At 34.6% G+C, this 20,908-nt stretch overlaps 1 pseudogene; it reads right to left on the bottom strand.

The window, feature by feature from the left end:
• The window catches only part of LOC104647534 (mitochondrial-processing peptidase subunit alpha-like), a 96,078-nt pseudogene that overhangs the window by 32,781 nt on the left and 42,389 nt on the right, over positions 1-20,908 (bottom strand).

The raw sequence follows: 20,908 nt of genomic DNA, 5'->3' as shown, positions 1-20,908 counted from the left end.
TGGCTTCTTAATACTCTGCCAGACTCTTGGGAAACTCTTCGAGTTTCTTTAACTAATTCTTCTCCCAGTGGTGTTGTAACCATGGAATATACTAAGAGTGGTGTCTTGAATGAAGAAATGAGAAGAAGATCTCAAGCCTCATCTTCTTCAGCTTCACACTCTGATGTTTTGGTTACTGAAGATAGGGGGAGAAACAAGTCCAGAGGTCAAAATGATAGAGGTAAAAGTAGAAGCAAGTCAAAGTCTAAATACAAGAATACTACATGTGACTATTGCCACAAGAATGGGCATATCATGAAATATTGTTACAAGCACAAGAGAGATATGAGACAACAAAAGAGAGAAGGCGATAATGAAAATCGTGTTGCTGTTGTTGCTAATAATGATCTTCTTGTTTCTTGTGATGAAAATGCCATTAATCTTGTTCGTGATGAGTCTAGCTGGTTTGTGGATTCTGGTGCTACTTCTCATGTCACGCCAAAGAAGGAATTATTTTCTTCTTATACTCCAGGTAATTTTGGAACGTTGAAAATGGGCAATAATCATGAAGTTGAAGTTATTGGCATTGGGACAGTTTGTTTGGAAAGTAACAATGGTACCAAACTAGTTCTTAATAATGTCAAGCATGCTCCAGATGTTCGCTTGAATTTGATTTCTGTGGGATATCTTGATGATGAGGGTTATGTTAATACATTTGGTGTTGGCCAGTGGAAGCTTACTAGAGGTTTGATGGTTGTGGCCCGTGGTGAAAAGTTGTCTAACTTATATGTATTTTCAGGGCTCCATCTCCAGAGACTCAGTAAATTTGGTGGAGAATGATACTTCATCAGAGTTATGGCATAGAAGGCTGAGTCATATGAGCGAGAAGGGGATTGATAGTTTGGCTAAGAAAAATTTGCTTTCTGGAGTGAAACAAGCAAAGTTAAAGAAATGTGTTCATTGCTTAGCCGGTAAACAGAAAAGAGTTTCTTTTCAGAGTCATCCGCCTTCAAGAAAGCCCGATTTGCTGGAGTTGGTACATTCTGATTTGTGTGGTCCTTTTAAGGTAAGATCTCATGGTGTGCACTTTACTTTGTGACTTTTATTGATGATCATTCTCGCAAACTCTGGGTATTTCCTTTGAATTCCAAGGATCAAGTACTTGATGTGTTCAAGGGTTTTCAGGACTTGGTTGAAAGACAAACAGGGAAGACATTGAAATGCATCCGCTCAGATAATGGTGGTGAGTATATTGGTCCTTTTGATAGATATTGCAGAGAGCAGGGTATTAGGCATCAGAAAACTCCTCCAAAGACTCCTCAGTTAAATGGTTTAGCAGAGAGGATGAACAGAACTCTAGTTGAGAGGGTTAGATGTATGCTTTCAGATGCTAAGCTGTCAGATTTCTTTTGGGCAGAAGCACTTAATACTGCTGCTTATGTTATCAATTTATCTCCTGCTGTTGCTTTAGATGGTGATGTCCCTGACAGAGTTTGGACTGGTAAGAATGTTTCTTATGATCATCTTAGAGTCTTTGGGTGTAAAGCCTTTATACATGTTCCTAAGGATGAAAGGTCAAAGTTGGATGTTAAAACTAGGCAGTGTATCTTCATTGGTTATGGTCAAGATGAATTTGGCTATCGTTTCTATGATCCTGTTGAGAAGAAACTTGTTAGAAGCCGTGATGTTGTGTTCTTTGAAGACCAAACAATTGAAGATTTTGACAAAGCTGACAAGGCTGATTTTCAGACTAGTGAGAGCTTAGTTGATGTTGATCCAGTTCCTTTGACTATTGCACCGAAAGAAAATCTTCGTAATGATGAAAATCAAGTTGATAATGAAGATGGTGATCATGTTCAGAATGACCGGCATGATGTTGTTGATGCTCCAGTGCAAGATGATGTGGTTGTCCAACAACCAATTATAGATGCTCCAGAGAGTTCTCTCAGACGATCTAGTAGAGAGAGAACTCCTTCATCTCGTTATTCTCCCAATGAGTATGTACTCTTGACTGACGGGGGAGAACCTGAGAGTCTTGATGAGGCCATGGAAAGTGAAGAAAAAGAAAGGTGGTTTGATGCTATGGAAGATGAGATTAAATCCTTGCATGATAATCATACCTTTGATTTGGTTAAGTTACCTAAAGACAGAAAAACTTTGAAAAACAGGTGGGTTTTTCAGGTGAAACATGAAGATGGTAATCCAGTTCCACGGTACAAAGCTAGATTAGTTGTCAAGGGATTTAATCAGAAAAAAGGAGTTGATTTTGATGAGATATTCTCTCCAGTTGTGAAGATGTTATCCATTCGTGTGGTTCTAGGCTTGGCTGCAAGTCTAGATTTAGAGGTTGAGCAAATGGATGTTAAAACTGCTTTCCTCCCTGGTGACTTAGATGAAGAAATTTATATGGAGCAACCGGAAGGTTTTGAAGTCAAGGGTAAAGAGAATTATGTTTGCAAATTGAAGAAGAGCTTGTATGGTTTGAAACAAGCTCCCAGGCAGTGGTACAGGAAGTTTGGTTCTTTTATGAGTCAGCAGGGCTTCAAGAAGACTTCTTCAGACCATTGTGTTTTTGTGCAAAAGTTCTCTGATGGTGACTTTATTATTGTGTTGCTTTATGTTGATGACATGCTTGTTGTTGGTCATAATACTTGCAGGATTCAGAAGTTGAAGCAAGAGTTGAGTAAGTCTTTTGCTATGAAAGACTTAGGACCAGCAAGGCAGATTCTTAGCATGCAGATTGTCCGTGATAGAAAGGCCAAGAAATTGGTATTATCACAAGAGAAGTACATTCAGAAAGTACTTCGCAGATTAAACAAGGATAAAGCTAAGGTTGTCAGTACACCTTTAGCTATGCACTTCAAATTGAGCACGAAACAGTGTCCTTCTAGTGATGATGAGAAGGAAGATATGAAGAAAGTTCCTTATGCTTCAGCTGTTGGTAGTTTGATGTATGCGATGGTTTGTACAAGACCGGATATTGCTCACGCTGTTGGAGTTGTTAGCCGTTTTCTTTCTAATCAGGGAAGAGAACATTGGAATGCTGTGAAGTGGGTTATGAGATATCTCTTTGGCACTTCTAGTCTGAGTTTGTGTTTTGGTACAGGGAAGCCTATTCTTTGTGGTTATACTGATTCAGACATGGCTGGTGATGTTGATACTCGCAAGTCTACTTCAGGGTACTTGGTTACTTTTGCAGGGGGAGCTGTGTCTTGGCAATCTAGGTTGCAAAAATTTGTTGCTCTATCTACTACAGAAGCTGAGCTTATTGCTGTCGTTGAAGCTTGTAAAGAATTGCTTTGGATGAAGAGATTCTTGGGGGAACTTGGTTGTGCTCAAGAGAGGTATGTGCTTTATTGTGACAGTCAAAGTGCTATACATCTTGGCAAGAATTCTACGTTCCATGGTCGGTCTAAACACATTGATGTGAGATACCATTGGATTCGAGATGTGTTGGATTCTAAGTTGCTTGAGCTTGAAAAGATTCATACAAATGACAATGGTTCCGATATGATGACTAAAGCTTTGCCAAGAGGGAAGTTTGAAGATTGTTGCATGGTCGCCGGGATGGCGATCTCCTCCACATAGTCGTGAGGGGGAGAATTGTTGGGTTATGGGTCTTTTTTCCCTTCCTATGTGGATAAATAAAAGCCCAATTTGGACCAACCCATTTTTGTCCATAAGCCCATTCTTATGAGGCAAATATAAACCTATTTAGGGTCTTATTTTCAGACATACAGAGAGAGTTTTTCAGCAGCCAAAAGAGAGAAAAAAGAGAGAAATTCGCAGTCAAAAATCCAGCCATAACAACCAACTTCAAATTGCGATTCCCGCTTCGTTTCTTGTCCGATTGAGCTGATTTTTGGACAGCATATTATCTTCATCTCAATATTTGATTAGGAACTGACAGAGTTGGATTTGGTGGTCTGCAACTTCAGTTTTGCTGTCGTGAACAGTAGCTGCGAAATTGGTGATTTTGCTCCTTTAATTCCCTAGATTTGGTGCAATCTTATTTTGTTGTTGCTCGTTGTTTGGCACTTTGTTTTGTGGACAATTTTGAAGAAAATATTGTAACTCTTGGTGATTATAGTTGAGCTTTTGGTCCCGTGGTTTTTTACTCTTCACATCGAAGGGTTTTCCACGTAAATCTTGGTGTCTCGTGTGATTGGTTTATTATTGCCTTGTTATATTTGTTTGGTTGAATTACTTTCTGCCTTGCTATCATATTGCTTGTGGTTGTTTGTTTTCTCCTTGTTCAAATCGAAAAGGGAAAGTATAGACTTGAGTATTCTTCCGCTGTTATCCTGTCAGGCATTCTTTGTTAGTGCCTTGTCTTTCCCAACACAAAATCTTGTAAGAGTTAGTGTTTCAATTAATTTTGAAACAAATTCATCCTTTTTGAAATAACAAATTCATGAATGTGAGTTGTAACATTCATTTATTTTAATTCTTTGTCATAAACTTTTGCAATAAGTTTTTTTTAATTCTACGTTATGGATTTTTGAAAGACAAATTTTTTATTTTCAATTCATGAACCTAATAAATTCTACTAATTAAAAATCTTTTCTTGCAAAAATTTTATCCTATAAATTGAGTTTCCTTTGGTTGAAAAAGATAAGCATTCAAACAAAAAATACGTTCCCTTGAAAACACTTGTGAGACATTGATCAAAAGGTGAAATCACCAATTCAAGAATAGAAGAGCAATATTCTTGAATGCTACTTGTTTTGAGGCTTAGTTGAATCCCGAAGATAGAATTATTATTTATTCTTCCAATTGCTCATGGGAGAGACTCCAACTATCTTTAAGAAACGTATTAACGTGCCTCTAAGCCAAGCAAGTTTTATTTTGTATTCCTTGTAATTTTATCATTCTTGTTCATTTGTTCTAACAATTTGAAGATAGTTGTCTCTATGGCATCCACATCAATAACGAACAATGTTCCATTTTTGCCTAATCCTAATTTTGAAATATTTGATGGAAAAGACTTTTCTAGATGGTGTGGAAAGATGGAATTCTTTTTAAGACGATTAAAGTTAGCGTATGTTCTTGAGAAACCTTGTCCTGAGGCTCCTAGTTCTGAGGTAGCAACGGACGAGGCTACTTTAATTAAAGAACAAGTTGCCAAATGGCAAGATGATGATTACTTATGCAAGAATTATATTCTTGGAGGAATGTCCAATAAATATTATTATTAATATTATAGTAAGTGTAAATTTGCTAAGGAGATTTGAGATACTCTTAAAGCTATTCATTTAGTAGAAGAGGCGAGTTCAAAGAAATTTCTTGTTTCAAATTATATGGAGTTCAAAATGGTTGATGACAAGTCAATCACTGAACAAGTACAAGAATTTCAACTTATAGCTAATAAAATTGTTATGACTTGAATTGCTCTTGATGAAAACTTTCATGTTGGTGCGATTGTCTCAAAACTTCCTCCATCTTGGAAAGAGTACAGAAGCAAACTCTTACACAAGAAGGAAGATTTGACTCTTGAACAATTATTGCAACACTTGCAAATTGAACAAGAGACACGATACCGCGACAATAACATCTTGAGGGAGCCTATCATGAAAGCTCATGTTGTTGAAGAAAAGATCAAAAATAAACCTGCCAATAATAAATTTTTGAAGGCAAAGAAGAGTACAAATTTCAAGCGTACTAATTCTAATTCTAAGTCGATTGAATGTTATCATTGTCATAAAATTGGTCATTATGCACGTGATTGTAAAATTCTTAAAGCTGAAAAGAAGAAAGAAAAGGCAAATAACAATACAAAAAATAAACTGGTGGCAATGGTCACAGAAGCATTTGTAGCGGGAGATCAAGTGGAATGGTGGATAGACACTGGTGCAACTCGTCATATATCAGGTAATCGAGATTCTTTCACGACATATGAATTAGTGGGGGGCGATAAAGTTTTGCATATGGGAAACTCATCCTCTGCTAAGGTTGTGGGAAAGGGAACTGTTGAACTAAAATTCACTTCCGGAAAGATGGTCACATTGATAGACGTATTGCATGATCCTGATATTCGAAAGAACTTGGTGTCAGGTACGCTTCTTTTGAAACATGGTTTTAAAATGATTTTTGAGGCAGATAAATTTATTTTGTCTAAACAAGGCATGTTTGTTGGAAAAGGTTATGCTACAAATGGCATGTTCAAACTCAATATTGAAAATGAAAATATTTCTGCTTATATTGTGGAGTCTTTAGATTTATGGCATGAACGTCTTGGTCATGTGAATTTTAGATCCATTCAACTTATGATGAAAAATGGATTAATTAAAGACTGTGGAAAGGATCATGTTGCTAAGTGTATTACCTGTAGTAAATGTAAAATAACAAAGAAACCTTTTAAGTCTGTTGAAAGGATATCCACACTTTTGGAATTAATCCACACTGATATTTGTGAGATGGATTTTTTATCACGTCATGGAAAGAGATATTTTATCACTTTCATTGACGATTACTCAAGGTATACATATGTCTTTCCATTAAAAATAAAAGATGAGGCATTTGAGACTTTTAAAACATATAAAGCAGAAGTTGAAAATAAATTGAGTTTGAAGATTAAATCAATTAGATCTGATAGAGGTGGAGAATATTTAAAATCACATTTTTTTTATTTTTGTGAAAAAGAAGGCATTGAGAAACAATTGACTATGTCTTATACACCACAACAAAATGGTGTAGCAGAAAGAAAAAATAGAACTCTCATTGAAATGGTTAACTCTATGCTTTATGGATCTGGTATCATTGAAAATTTGTGGACTGAAGCCTTATTTTCTGCATCTCATAGTTTGAATTGAATTCATTCCAAGAAATATGATTCATCTCCGTATGAACTTTGGAAGAATCGAAAGCCAAATATAAACTATTTTAAAGTATGGGGTTGTTTGGCTCATGTTAGATTACAAGATCAACAATTGACTAAGATTGGATATAGAGGAGTAGATTGTGTATTTATTGGTTATTCACAAACCAATAAGGCTTATAGATTTTTGAATCTTGAGACTCCAAGCCCTCACACAATTATTGAATCGTTGCATGCTAACTTTTTTGAGCATATATTTCCTAAGAAAAAAGAGTCTTTGGAACAAAATAGAAGTTCTTCTATATCTACTCTTAAAAGAAAAATAGTAGAACCTTTGGAAGAAATTCAACCAAGACGTAGTGCAAGATTAGCCAAACCAAGAGACTTTGGACCAAATTTTCAAGTCTATTTAGTTGAAAGGGATCCTGAAAGTTATGCTGAAGCAATGGCTTCACATGATACTCCTTTCTGGCGTGAAGTTATTGATGATGAAATGCACTCCATTATGTCAAACAATACATGGATTTTATCAGACCTCCCTCCTGGATGTAAGTCTATTGGTTGTAGATGGATCTTTAGAAAGAAATTAAAATCTGATGGAACCTTAGATAAGTACAAAGCTCGTTTGGTGGCAAAAGGTTTTACTCAATTATAAGATATTGATTATTTTGATACATTTGCTCCTGTAGCTTGAATGACTTCTATTCGACTCTTGATTACTTTAGCCGCAATTCATAGTCTGGTAATACATCAAATGGATGTGAAGACTTCATTTCTAAATGGAGATCTAGATGAAGAGGTTTACATGAAACAACCAAAAGGATTTGTCGTTCCTGGTCAAGAACACAAAGTTTGTAAGCTTCTTAAATCTCTTTATGGATTAAAACAAGCTCCAAAACAATGGAATGAGAAATTTAGAAGAGTAATGATTTCTAATGGCTACTCAATCAATGGTGGTGATATTTGTATATTTAGCAAATTTCAAGAAAAAATCTGGTGTTATAATATGTCTTTATGTAGATGATATGCTGATCTTTGGAAATGATATTGAAAGAGTCAAAGAAACAAAAAATTTTCTAGCTTCTCAATTTGAAATGAAAGATCTTGGAGAAGCTGATGTAATTCTGGGTATTAAAATTATAAGATCAGCGAATGGCTTGACTCTTACTCAATCAAGTTATATTGAGAAAGTTCTAAAGAGGTTTGGTCAATTTGATGACAAACCTGCTCCTACACTATTTGATCCTAGCATCAAACTAATGCGGAACTCTAATGATGTTCTAGATCAGCTGACATATTCTCAGATTGTTGGGAGTCTTATGTATGCCATGCATTGTACCAGGCCAGATATTGATTACGCAGTAGGAACTTTGAGCAAGTTTATGAGTAATCTCGGAGTTGAACATTGGAATGCTTTAATTCGTATTTTAAGATACCTGAAGGGTACAATTAATGTTGGCCTGCATTATTCTACATTTCCCATTGTTCTTGAAGGCTATAGTGATGCTACTTTGAATTTTGATCCGAATGACTCTAAATCTATTACTGCTTGGATTTTCACTTTGGCTGGAGCAGCGATCTCTTGGAAATCAAAGAAGTAAACATGTATTACTCATTCAACCATGGAGTCAGAATTTATAGCTATGTCTTCTGCTGGAGAAGAAGCTGATTGGTTGCGATCAATGCTGATAGATATTCCTTTATGGAGTAAGTCAATATCACCTTTAACTATCTATTGTGATAATCAAGCTGCTATATTTCGGGCTTCAAGTGACTGCTATAATGGCAAGTCGAGACAAGTTCGTCTCAAACATAATCATGTCAGGAGATTATTGGAGGAAGGCGTGATATCGCTTCAATATGTGAAGTCCAAATTTAATTTAGCGGATCCTTTGTCTAAAGGGTTAGGCAAAGAGTTAGTGGTGGAAACTTGTAATGAGATGGGAATAAAGCCTGTTGTAAATTAATTGTACTTTATGGAAACCCTACCTAATGATGTAATCTTGGGTTCAAAGGAAAAAACAAGTGAAGTTACAATTGTGAAGCACATCAATAAAATTCTCATTTTCAAAATAAAATGAAATAAGTAGATGTGCATGATTGAGATTCATTTCTCTTCATAAATTTATAAGACCGATCTCGGTTGGAGTTAGTAAGAGAACTCTTGATAATTATTTTTCTCGATATTCCTACTGAAGAGAAGGATGAGATTATGTTCTCTTAATAAGTTTATAAATCGATTTCGATTGGAGTGTGTAGGAATACTCTTGATAGATTTACCGATACTTTGTGTAAAGGAGGATGATATTAATTTCTCTTAATGAAGTTCATAGACTATTTGGTCGGAGTATGCAAAGTTACTCTTGATGAATTCACCGCACTAAGTGCGAAGTGGAGGCCGCTTCAATAAGATTTTAATAGGAAATCTTAAAGCACTTGGCTAAAAGGAATTTAGGACACATGGCCGTAAGGTGTCAAAGGATTTCGATTTTCACCGGAACATAGTGATATGCGTGGAGTATTTTTCTAACTTCATTCAATGATGCACTTAGTTCAAGATTTGTTCACTAAGTAGTCAATGATTTAGAAAAACCTTCACTAGCTAATGGTTCAAGTCCAATAGACACCATTATTGATGCATGTTGCTAGATTAATGTCTCAAAATATTTTTTGAATCTTTTAAAGGTAAAATTTCTTGAAACAAGTGGGGGATTGTAAGAGTTAGTGTTTCAATTAATTTGAAACAAATTCATCCGTTTTGAAATAACAAATTCATGAATGTGAGTTGTAACATTCATTTATTTTAATTCTTTGTCATAAACTTTTGCAATAAGTTTTTTTTTTTAATTCTACGTTATGGGTTTTTGAAAGACAAATTTTTTGTTTTCAATTCATGAACCTAATAAATTCTACTAATTAAAAATCTTTTCTTGCAAAAATTTTTATCCTATAAATTGAGTTTCCTTTTGTTGAAAAAGATAAGCATTCAAACAAAAAATACTTTCCCTTGAAAACACTTGTGAGACATTGATCAAAAGGTGAAATCACCAATTCAAGAATAGAAGAGCAACATTCTTGAATGCTACTTGTTTTGTGGCATAGTTGAATCCCGAAGATAGAGTTGTTATTTATTCTTCCGATTGCTCGTGGGAGAGACTCCAACTATCTTCAAGAAACGTATTAACGTGTCTCTAAGCCAAGCAAGTTTTATTTTGTATTCCTTGTAATTTTATCAATTCTTGTTCATTTGTTCTAACAAATCTGAGGTCTGAGGAAAATAACCAGAAAGAGACAGCAACTAAGCTTTTTAATTTGGGAAGTTTACTCGTCGTGAACAAGTAACATGCAAAAATCTGGAAGTGCTTCACAGAATGAACTTTGCTTGACATATGCAACAGAATGTCACTCATTACATTAATAACACGATCCAGAGCAACAGGATTTCAGTATATTCCCCAAAGGAAGATGGTACGTGCAGTTTGGTTCATACATACATGGGAAAGTAGATCACATGCAAATTACTTTACTTGTGGTAACTTACAATAGTTTCTTTTTTCTTTTATAACTTACTACAATGTTAAACTGAATTGCGAAGACTTTCTGAGAATGACCCTGCCAACATAGCCCTTCTTTTGACTAAAGACGACAATAATTTGGAAAATAGTTCCCTTTTAATTTCTACGTTCGTATAATGACCATGAAATTAGTTCTTCGAAATCCTACACTACTCATGTAGCGCGAATTACCAAGTACCACCTATCCAGGCTTGCATGTTGTTTTGCAGCCCGATAGTTTCTGCTACGCATCATCATTTTCATGCATACCAAAATAAGGACACTCACGATATTACCCAGCAAAAGAAGAAGTGAAATGATCATGATCTCTTAAATTGCAAAATGTAGGTTCCAAAGACTGATCATGAGCAATCTAGAGGGCTCACCAACACAATGGTACTGACCTACTGCTAAACGAGAAACATTTTCTGCAACATTCTCATGTGGCTTAGCTTACTGGTAGGAATAACTGGAACTAGAAAATAAAATAGAAAAAAAGAAGCAGCAAGAACTTGATTCCTGCAAGAAAACAGAGATATTAAAATTACAAAAAGAACTTATTTTTCATAACCTGCATCCCAAAAGGTTTATTTCGAAAACTGTTACGTCAAGCAAAGGCAGAAAAACAAGTTTAAAATGGGAGAGGATACATAATGGATAGTGGATAGTGGAGCGTCTAATCACATGGTTAGAGATCTTACCTTATTGAAACCTGGATCATCAGTAAATAATCCAGGAAAGGTTCAATTAGCTAATGGTGACACAACACTCAATACCAATTCAGGCAGTTCTCAACTTAAAGGAGGTATGTTATAAAATATGTTTTATGTGCGCGTGATTTTAAGTTCAATCTCTTATCAGTGTTCAAACTAACTAAGGAATTGAATTGTTGTGTTGTATTTTATCCTGATTTCTTCTTCATTCAGGATCTCTTCACTGGGAAAGTGAAGGAGATTGGTGAAGAGGAAGATGGATTGTACATGTTGAAGAATCAAGATCGTTTTTCACATAGATCAAGGTCATTTGTTGCAGCAAGAGGATGTGAGGATGAAGTGTTGTGGCATCAAAGATTAGGCCATGTTCCTTTGAATGTGATCAGAAAAATCAGTATGCTTAAGCTCAATAAGAATTCTGTCATGAGTCATTGTGATGTATGTCTATTAGCAAGACAAATTAGACTTCCCTTTCATGCTAGTAGCAATAGAAGTACTAGATGTTTTGATCTAATTCACATGGATGTATTGGGGCCTTATAAAGTCTCTACACATAATAACATGAGATTTTTTCTTACATTAGTTGATGATCATTCCAGATGGACTTGGGTATTTTTACTTCATCTCAAGTCAAAGGTTTCCACTATACTTCGAAAAATTATTTTGATGGTTAAAACTCAATTTGATGTACAAATTAAGGCTGTGAGATCAAATAATGGAGGGGAGTTCTTCAATTCTCAATGTGCTGATTTGTTCACTAATCATGGAATCATACATCAGAGTTCTTGTCCACACACACCTAAACAGAATGGTGTGGTGGAAAGAAAAAATAGACACATCTTGGAAACGGCTAGAGAAATTAGATTCCAAGGATATATACCTATTAGATTCTGGGGAGAGTGCATATCAACAGTTGTGCACATTATCAATAGAATGCCTTTATCTGTTTTGCATAATGTATCTCCTTTTGAGGTGCTATTTGGAAAACAACCTAATATATCATACATGAGAATCATAGGGTGTCTATGTTATGCTACAAATACACAAAAGATAGATGAGTTTGGTGCAAGGAAAATTAAATCTGTCTTGATGGGATATGGAACTACGCAGAAAGGCTACAAATTGTATGATCTTGAACATCATATTTTTTTCATCAGTCGAGATGTGATCTTTAGTGAAAATATTTTTCCTTTTCAGTCTCATTCTATAGATGTTTTGCAGTCTCATTCTACAGATGTTTTGCATGATATTGGTACTATTCATTCAAGTCATTTAAATGATGATCTAGAATTGGAGTCTGCACCTTCATCTATGGAAGATAGTCAAGCAGAAATTTCTATGAATGCCAATAACGTTTAAGATTACACAGTTCCTTTACCTGCAGTAGAGATTGCTCCCACTTGTAATGTGCCAGGAGAAGGAGGAACTCACATGGATAATCATGTTATAATGACACAGAGGAGGTCTAGCAGATCAAGCAAGACTCCATTATGGCAGCAGGATTTTGTCCTAACAAAAATAGGGAAATCTAAACAGTCAAATTGCTTGTCCTCTATCTCAGATAACATTGATTATAGTGGTCTTTCAATGTCATATCGATGTTATATTGTAAACTCCTCAATGGAGAAACAACCAAGTGCTTATCATCAGGCTATGAAAGATGAAAGGCGGGTTCAAGCTATAAATGAGGAGATTAAGGCACCTGAAGATAATAAGACATGGGAACTTGTTGAATTACCTATTGGTAAAAAGGCCATTGTTTGCAAATGGGTGTATAAGATCAAGTACAAAGCTAATGGACAAGTTGAAAGGTTCAAGGCTAGATTGGTAGCTAAGGGTTATAATCAAAAGGAAGGATTAGATTACCATGAAACTTCCTCACCTGTTGTTAAAATGGTGACAGTGAGAACAGTGTTATCTGTAGAAGCAGCAAAAGGATGGAATGTTCAACAAATGGATGTTTATAATGCTTTTCTACAAGGAGATCTGATGGAAGAAGTATATATGCAATTACCTCAGGGATTTCAATTTTGATGAGAAAAGAAAAGGTCAAGGTTTGGTATGCAAACTGATTAAGTCACTTTACGGGCTTAAGCAAGCCTCAAGACAATGGAATGTTAAGCTGACGAATGCCTTGATTGAAGCAGGTTTCCAACAAAGTCATCTTGATTATTCCCTCATGACCAACAAAGTTGGAGATGACATTGTAGTTGTTCTTATATACGTGGATGACCTTCTTGTGGCAGGAAGCAGTTGTCAAATGATAGAAGAGAAAAAGCAGGCTCTAAAGGATCATTTTAGAATAAAAGATCTAGGAGATCTTAGTTTTTTTCTAGGTAATGAATTTGCAAGAAATTCAGAAGGAATATTGATGCACCAAAGGAAATATGAATTAGAATTGATTTCAGATTTGGGGTTAGGGAGTTCTAAACCTATGTCTACACCTGCAAAATTAAATCTGAAACTTACTACACCTGAGTTTGATAATTTAGTTGGAGATGAATCTGATTCACTTTTATTAGATCCTGGTGAATATCAGAGATTTGTTGAGAGGTAACTATATCTTACTTTCACCAGGCTAAATATATCTTATGCAGTTCAAAGTCTCAGCCAATTCATGCAGGCTGCTAAAGTTTCTCATATGAATGCTGCCATCAGAGTAGTGAAATATGTTAAGCAATCACCAGGATTTGGGATATTATTGACAACACAATCCACAGAGTCTCTTCAGGCATATTGTGATGCTGATTGGGGATCATGTGCTAATTCTAGAAGATCAATTACTGGTTACCTAATCAAGTATGGAGATTCCCCAATATCTTTGAAATCCAAGAAGCAGTCTACTATTTCCGGAAGCTCTGCTGAAGCAGAGTATACGAGTCTGGCCTCCACTATTGTAGAGATTACTTGGATTATTGGTTTGTTCAAAACACTGGTCATTGCATTGTGATAGCAAAGCCGCTATTCAGATTGCTGCTAATCCAGTGTTCCATGAGAGAACAAAACATATTGATACTGATTGTCATTTTATTAGAGGAAAAGTGTCAAAAGGTCTTGTGGTCTTACAGTACTTATACTCATCTGAACAGCCAGTTGATATTCTAACTAAAGGACTAAGCAAACATCAACATTTTCATCTTATTTCCAAGCTAGGAATGAAGAACATCTTCATATCTTCTAGCTTGAAGGAGTCTATTAGAGATTATAACAAAGAGATTGTAAATAATTAACTTGATTAGTTTACATGTGATAGTTAGTTAAGTTGATATGATAGTTAGGATATTGAGAAGATTCTAGAAGATGGTTTTCTTGTAAATAAGTCACTTATTACATGTATATATATGTGGAGAGTAATACAATGTAGTTGAACTGATCAATATGAAATTGAGATTCATCTTCTTCTATAATTCAATTCTGATTGTGTAATTGGATTCAGTTTTTATCATAATGTACTCCAGACAAGGAAAGAATAATGGGATAGTATGTCTCTTTTAGTTGCCAGATTTTAGTAAGTTCAAATGTATTTTTGCAAGCATTAATTTCAAGTATCCAGATCTTATTGAGAGGGTGCTGTATATTGTTAGTTGTAAGGCGGATAAGCAAACATAAATGATAAGGTTCACATTATGAAGACATGTATAAGCACATCTAGACACTCAAATAAAGCATCAATACTAGAGATTAAGATAATAACTATGAAATAAAGGAAAAAGGAAAGAAAAATAATCTCAAACAAATTGAAGTAAAAGATTGAGAGATGGTGTGAAAATACCAGATAAAATAGTTAATATTAAGACAGATAAAGGATTGGCCAGTTGACCATTACATAAAATAAAGTTTTGGATACCTAAACCATAATGAAAAAATCGAAGTTGGTATCTTACTGTGGCTGCTTGAATTCCAAATAGTCCAGTGTTATTATAAATACAGCAGAATGCGGAGAAGGTATGGATCTGCGGATATACATTCAGGACATGGAGATCTGCTCATAATTGTATCATAATCACATTAGTAGAATGAAGAGAAGAATCAGATGAATGAATATTGTTTCATATGAAAGAGTAATATCAAACATGTAAATCCAATTTTAAGGAGGGCAATAGCCTAGGTGAAGCAGTACAAAACCACATGAATATCACAAGGCTCATTTAATTGACTGTATCTAGATTGTTAAAATAATGAAAAGAGTATCTAGAAAAATTGTGTTTATCAAATGGATCTGCTTATGATGAAGTACCATATATTAAGTACCAAATATATGGACAACATACATAGTCTAGAATACATCCCTTTTCCAGGACCGCCAGCTGAGAAAGATCCACCTCCTCCCATAAGCATCTGTTAAATCCACAATAAATATGACCATCCTAGACCACACCCCACCACAAACACTTAACTATCACATAAATGGATATTCCAAATAATTATAGTGGCGCAAAGCAAGGTTTTTGTTGTATATCAAATTCAAGCTCATAATATCTCTCAATGAATGAAGTCCCCAAATTGCTTACTACTAAATAAACGACAACTAATAACCTTTTGAAGAATTTCTCAAAGCTATGGACAGACGTACATCATACATGCATAAATTCTCTCATTTTAATTGACAACTTACATGCATATATTCTTTACAACTTTGTTCTTTTAATAATTGTGGTGTCACTAAGCTAAGCTTGTGCACACCTTGACTAAGGGCATCTCCAACTCAATCCTCTATTTTACGCTCCAAATATAGAGTTATCTATTTTTCAGATAACCAACTTCAACTCAATTATCTATTTTACCCTTTAAAAGGAATCTTCTTCTCTCTCCTCAATATTATATTATCATATTTATTTTAAATCATATCCTTTTTTTGGTTCCAAATAATCACCCTACATAATTTTTCATGTAATATCAAGTTTAATTTAATTTTCAAATTCTTTATTTGTGCACACCTTGACTTAAGGGCATCTCCAACTCAATCCTCTATTTTACACTCCAAATATAGAGTTATCTATATTTCAAACAACCAAATTCAACTCAATTGTCTATTTTACCCTTTAAAAAGAATCTTCTTCTCTTCTCTCAATATCATATTATCATAATTATTTTAAATCATTTCTTTCTTTTTCCAAATAATCACCCTACATAATTTTCATGTAATATAAAGTTTAATTTAATTTTCAAATTCTTTATATTATATAGATTTGTATTTTGTTCTAAGTTTCTAAAGAACTACGAATAATTGAAAAAGAAATCAAGAAGCACAACCATAATCACAATCATAACTTCTCTGGATCATACATTAATATTTGTTTCGAATATATTAGATTTGGAAATGACCTACAAGATTATTTAATTACTATGTGATTTTAAAATTATATTGTTATGTATGTATTGTATTATTATCTTGTATTTAAAATATTACGTTGTACATTGTATTTTTAAATTAAAATTTTCATTTTACCGTTTAAATTTTGTGCATCTTTCATAGTGAAAATAAATAATAATATTAAATTATATACACTTAAGTGATAAAAATTTCAAAAATAAAATAATATTTGAGGTATATGAATTCGGGATGAAAGAAGTATTATCTTAAATAATCTTTTTTTTAAAAATGTCATATTACATTTAAAAAGAATTATGAATATTGAAGATTTGATTAATATCCTTATATGAAAAATAATAATTAATTACAAAATAGTAGAAATAATAATATAATATTCAAAAAGTGAAATATAGAGATATGAATAGTAGTCCTCCAAATTTGGAGAATTATTACTCTCTATAATTGGAGAGTATAGGATAAAATAGAGAGTACAAATATAGAGAACGGAGAGAAATAGAGCAAGGTCGAAGAATACCTGCTACCTCCCACCAACACAGGTATTGGGTAACTATGTCCATCAAAGCTTGGATATATAGGACGAAATATCCTAGTGTTTTTGCATAGGATTTAAACCTGAGATCTTATGCTTGTCAACTCACTTCATTGACCTAGGCCACACCTTCTAGTTTATTATAGGGTGACTTGATTAATATATTTAAAAGAAAGGTTTCTTGAAGTGCAACCATGTATTGTTTGATTTCAAACACAAATCAAGTTTTCCAGTTTATTATTGTATTCAAATGTTTGTAGTGTTTCTAGGAAATATCTTACCATAGATTCTGAATAATATGACATGGATTTTTCTTATGAGGACCAAATTTTGTCTGGAGTTTTCCTTGATGGATAACAACTTGGTTGTCAGTTTAGCTTAAAAGATGGTTCATCATCAACAACAACAAAAAAAATGGAAGAAAGAAACTCTATCAATCACTTTTATGTCCCTTGGGAAAACCCACTATTACTTTAATATTGCATAGCACAATCAAATGAGAACTCTATGTATTGGAAGCTACAGTGGTGTTTAAGACCAAAGCGGCCTCTGAAACAGTCCCATACACCATTGAGTAAGCAAATATTACTAACTAGAAGACCAAAATTATTTCCAAATCAACTTCAAAGACACTAATGTGACGACATTAGGACAAACTACAATGTTCTCCATATATCTCCAATATATGCCTCCTTCTGAAAATATCAGCAACCTATAAATCCTCTAGACTTAAGGAAATTACTATAAAACCCTACATATAAGACTCTTACCAGATATAGAAGTACATACTATTGAAATAGTAGATAGCTTATTCATATAGTTAGTTAATACTGTAGCTTATTCAGATAATTAGTTAACACTGTTTGAGTTTGTTAGAATAGTCAACTTAATTAAACAATTCAGTTGAGTTAGTTAAAACAATCTAGAAGCTTCTACTTGATTCATATACATGTATATATACAGATGTCATTACTTGGAATAAGATACTTTCTTCTTCCCTAAATAATCTCTTCAATTTTGTTCCTCTGTTCAAGGCTGGTTCTCACCAAGTTCTTGTGACCTCCATTAATGGAGGTTTGATAAGCTCAATTCCTTTTCTTTTAACATGGTATCAGAGCAAGGTGTGCTCATCGCTCAATCTTACTTCACATAGCTTTCAATTTCTTATTTTTTCCCTCAAAATTCATTCGATTCTTATCTAATTCTTTCCTCTAGAATTTTTCTCTGCAGATTTCTATGGCAGAAAACAGTCAAACTGATTGATCTAACCCACTTCACATCGGAGTCAATCCACTCTACATTCATCCAGCAGAAAGTGCTGAATCTACACTGGTGTCATCTGTTTTCGACGGCACTGGATACATGTCATGGTGAAGAAGCATCCTTTGAGGTATTTAAGTCAAGAACAAAATGGGCTTCATCACTCGAAAATGTGTGAAGCCACCTTCAACAGATCCGACATCCAACTTGTGGGAAAGATGTGACGATATGGTTGTTTCGTGGATTCTGAATTCACTTTCCACAGACATTGCAGACAGTCTTCAATACGTCAACAATACCAAGGAATTATGGCAGGAGTTGGAAGACATGTATGATCAACCAAATGGAGCAAAACACTATCAGATCCAAAGAGAAATCAATGATCTAACTCAAGGTGTTCTCGACATTACTGGATACAACACAAAGCTGAAGAAACCATGGGAAGAGCTTAATGCTTTAGATGCCAGTGTTGTATGTAATTGTGCGTGTATGTGTGGAGCAAAGACTAATTTACACAAGGCAGAACAAGACAAACAGTTAATTCGATTTCTTATGGGACGGAACGAGGTTTACACTGTGGTTAGAGGGAGTATTCTGATGATGAATCCCTTACCAACTATAGCACAAGGATTTTCCATTCATATTCGGGAAAAAAAACAACGTGAGGTTAGGGCACCAAACAAATCCATCAGTGAATTTAGTTCTTTGAATGTTGGAGATCAAAATGCAGGAAGAAATCAGTTTAGAACAAAAATCAATACCAAAATGTTGGTGCGAGTGGAAACCAATCTTACAGAACAAATAAATCACAGACGAGTAAATCTTCTCAGTTTTTTGTGACTATTGCAAAAGGCAGAGATATTAAGGAGAAATGTTATCGATTGCATGGATTTCCAGCAGATTTCAAATTCACCAAGGAAAGAAATGCAGGAACAACAACACATGTTCATGGGACTGGGACTGGATCTGAGCTTGAAGAAAACCATCAGAATCAAGGTCAACACTTCACAATGGAACAGTATAACCAGCTTGTGCAACTCCTAAATAATTTGAAGTAGGAACTGCTGTTGAGGCCTCTCATAATGATGTAGGTGCTGCAAACTTCGCAAGTATATTGGCTTGTTCTTTTCATAAAGAGTTAATGAGTAATCTATCATGCAAATGTTTCAAATCTTTTGCTGAATATTGGATCCTAGACTATGGTGCTTCGAATCACATGTTCTCAGATAGCAAATTACTGACGAACACAAGAGCTTTACCCTAACCTTTTTTAGTTACTTTACATAATGGTTACAAAGTGAAAGTCACAGAAATAGGTGATGCTGTCTTGAGTCCAAAACTGACCTTAAATAAAATACTCCTTGTCCCTAGTTTCAAATATAACCTGATTTCCATTCATTCTCTAACAATAAAACTTAATTACATTGCTAATTTTTCTGCTCATACATGCATGTTACAGGGCCATTCAATGAAGATGCCTTTGGAGCTTGGTAAATCAAGGAATGGTTTATAATACCTATGCTCAAGATGTCAGTTCACCAGCTCAAGTCCAAATAATGTTCAATCTCTTACTACCAGTAGTTCATTTTAAAGATCTATTCAGTCTCATGATTCTAGTATTGATTGTTTTGTGTCAAACTATAGAAACTCTGGTTGTTCTATGTCTGTCTTTAATCATTCTGTTAGTAAAACTACTGAGTCTTGTACTTTGCCTTCTATTTGTTCCTCTTTTCCTAATACTTGCATTGAGCATATGTGGCATAATAGATTGGGACATGTACCATTTGTGAAAATGAGAAATATATCTAGCATTCCAATAAAGTTTGCCCCTAAACAACCCTTCACTTGCACTATCTGCCCTATGGACAAACAAGCAAGATTACCCTTTCCTATCAGCACTACCTTTTCATCCAAACATTTTGACCTTTTGCATTTGGATTTATGGGGACCCTACCATATGCCTACACATGATCACTATAAGTAATTTTTTGACTATTGTTGATGATCATAGTGGATAAACTTGGGGTCACCTTCTGAGCCGCAAGAGCAATACTTTGCAAGTCATCAAAAATCTTTTGTCAAATTAATAGAAACTCAGTTTCATGTAACCATAAAATCTATTAGGTCCGACAATGGGATGGAGTTTACTAGTAAAGAAGCATATCTTTTTTATGAATCTAAAGGTATTACTCATAAAAAACATGCCCGTACACACCCCAACAAAATGGAGTAGTAGAACGAAAACACAAGTATTTACTTGAAGTTGCTAGATCTCTCATGTTTAAGTCTAAAATACCTCTTAGATACTGGGGAGAATGCATTCTCACAGCCACCTACTTAATCAATAGAATACTCTCTGCCATCTTGAAGAACAAATGCCCCTATGAAATCTTGTACCAAAAACAACCTACATATTCTCACCTCACAACTTTTGGTTGTCTGTGTTACCCCACAATCACCAAACCTCACAAAGATAAGTTTTAAGCCAGGGCAACTCCTCATGTGTTTGTGGGATATCCTTCTCACACAAAAGGATACAAAGTTCTCAATCTAGCTGCCAAAACTATATATTTGTCTAGAGATGTCAGTTTTCTTGAACATATTTTTCCTTTTGCTGTATCTTCTTTTCCATCTACTTGTGTATCAACTAATATTTTACCTTCTCACTGGGACAATGGTCATAATGAAACTCAAGAGCTGCATACACCTTTCTCTAGTGCA

The sequence above is a fragment of the Solanum lycopersicum genome, chromosome 5 (genome assembly GCF_036512215.1).
Source record: "Solanum lycopersicum chromosome 5, SLM_r2.1".
Taxonomy (NCBI): Eukaryota; Viridiplantae; Streptophyta; class Magnoliopsida; order Solanales; family Solanaceae; genus Solanum; species Solanum lycopersicum.
Note: the sequence above shows the minus strand (reverse complement) of the source record. Positions and strands in the feature narration are given on the sequence as shown.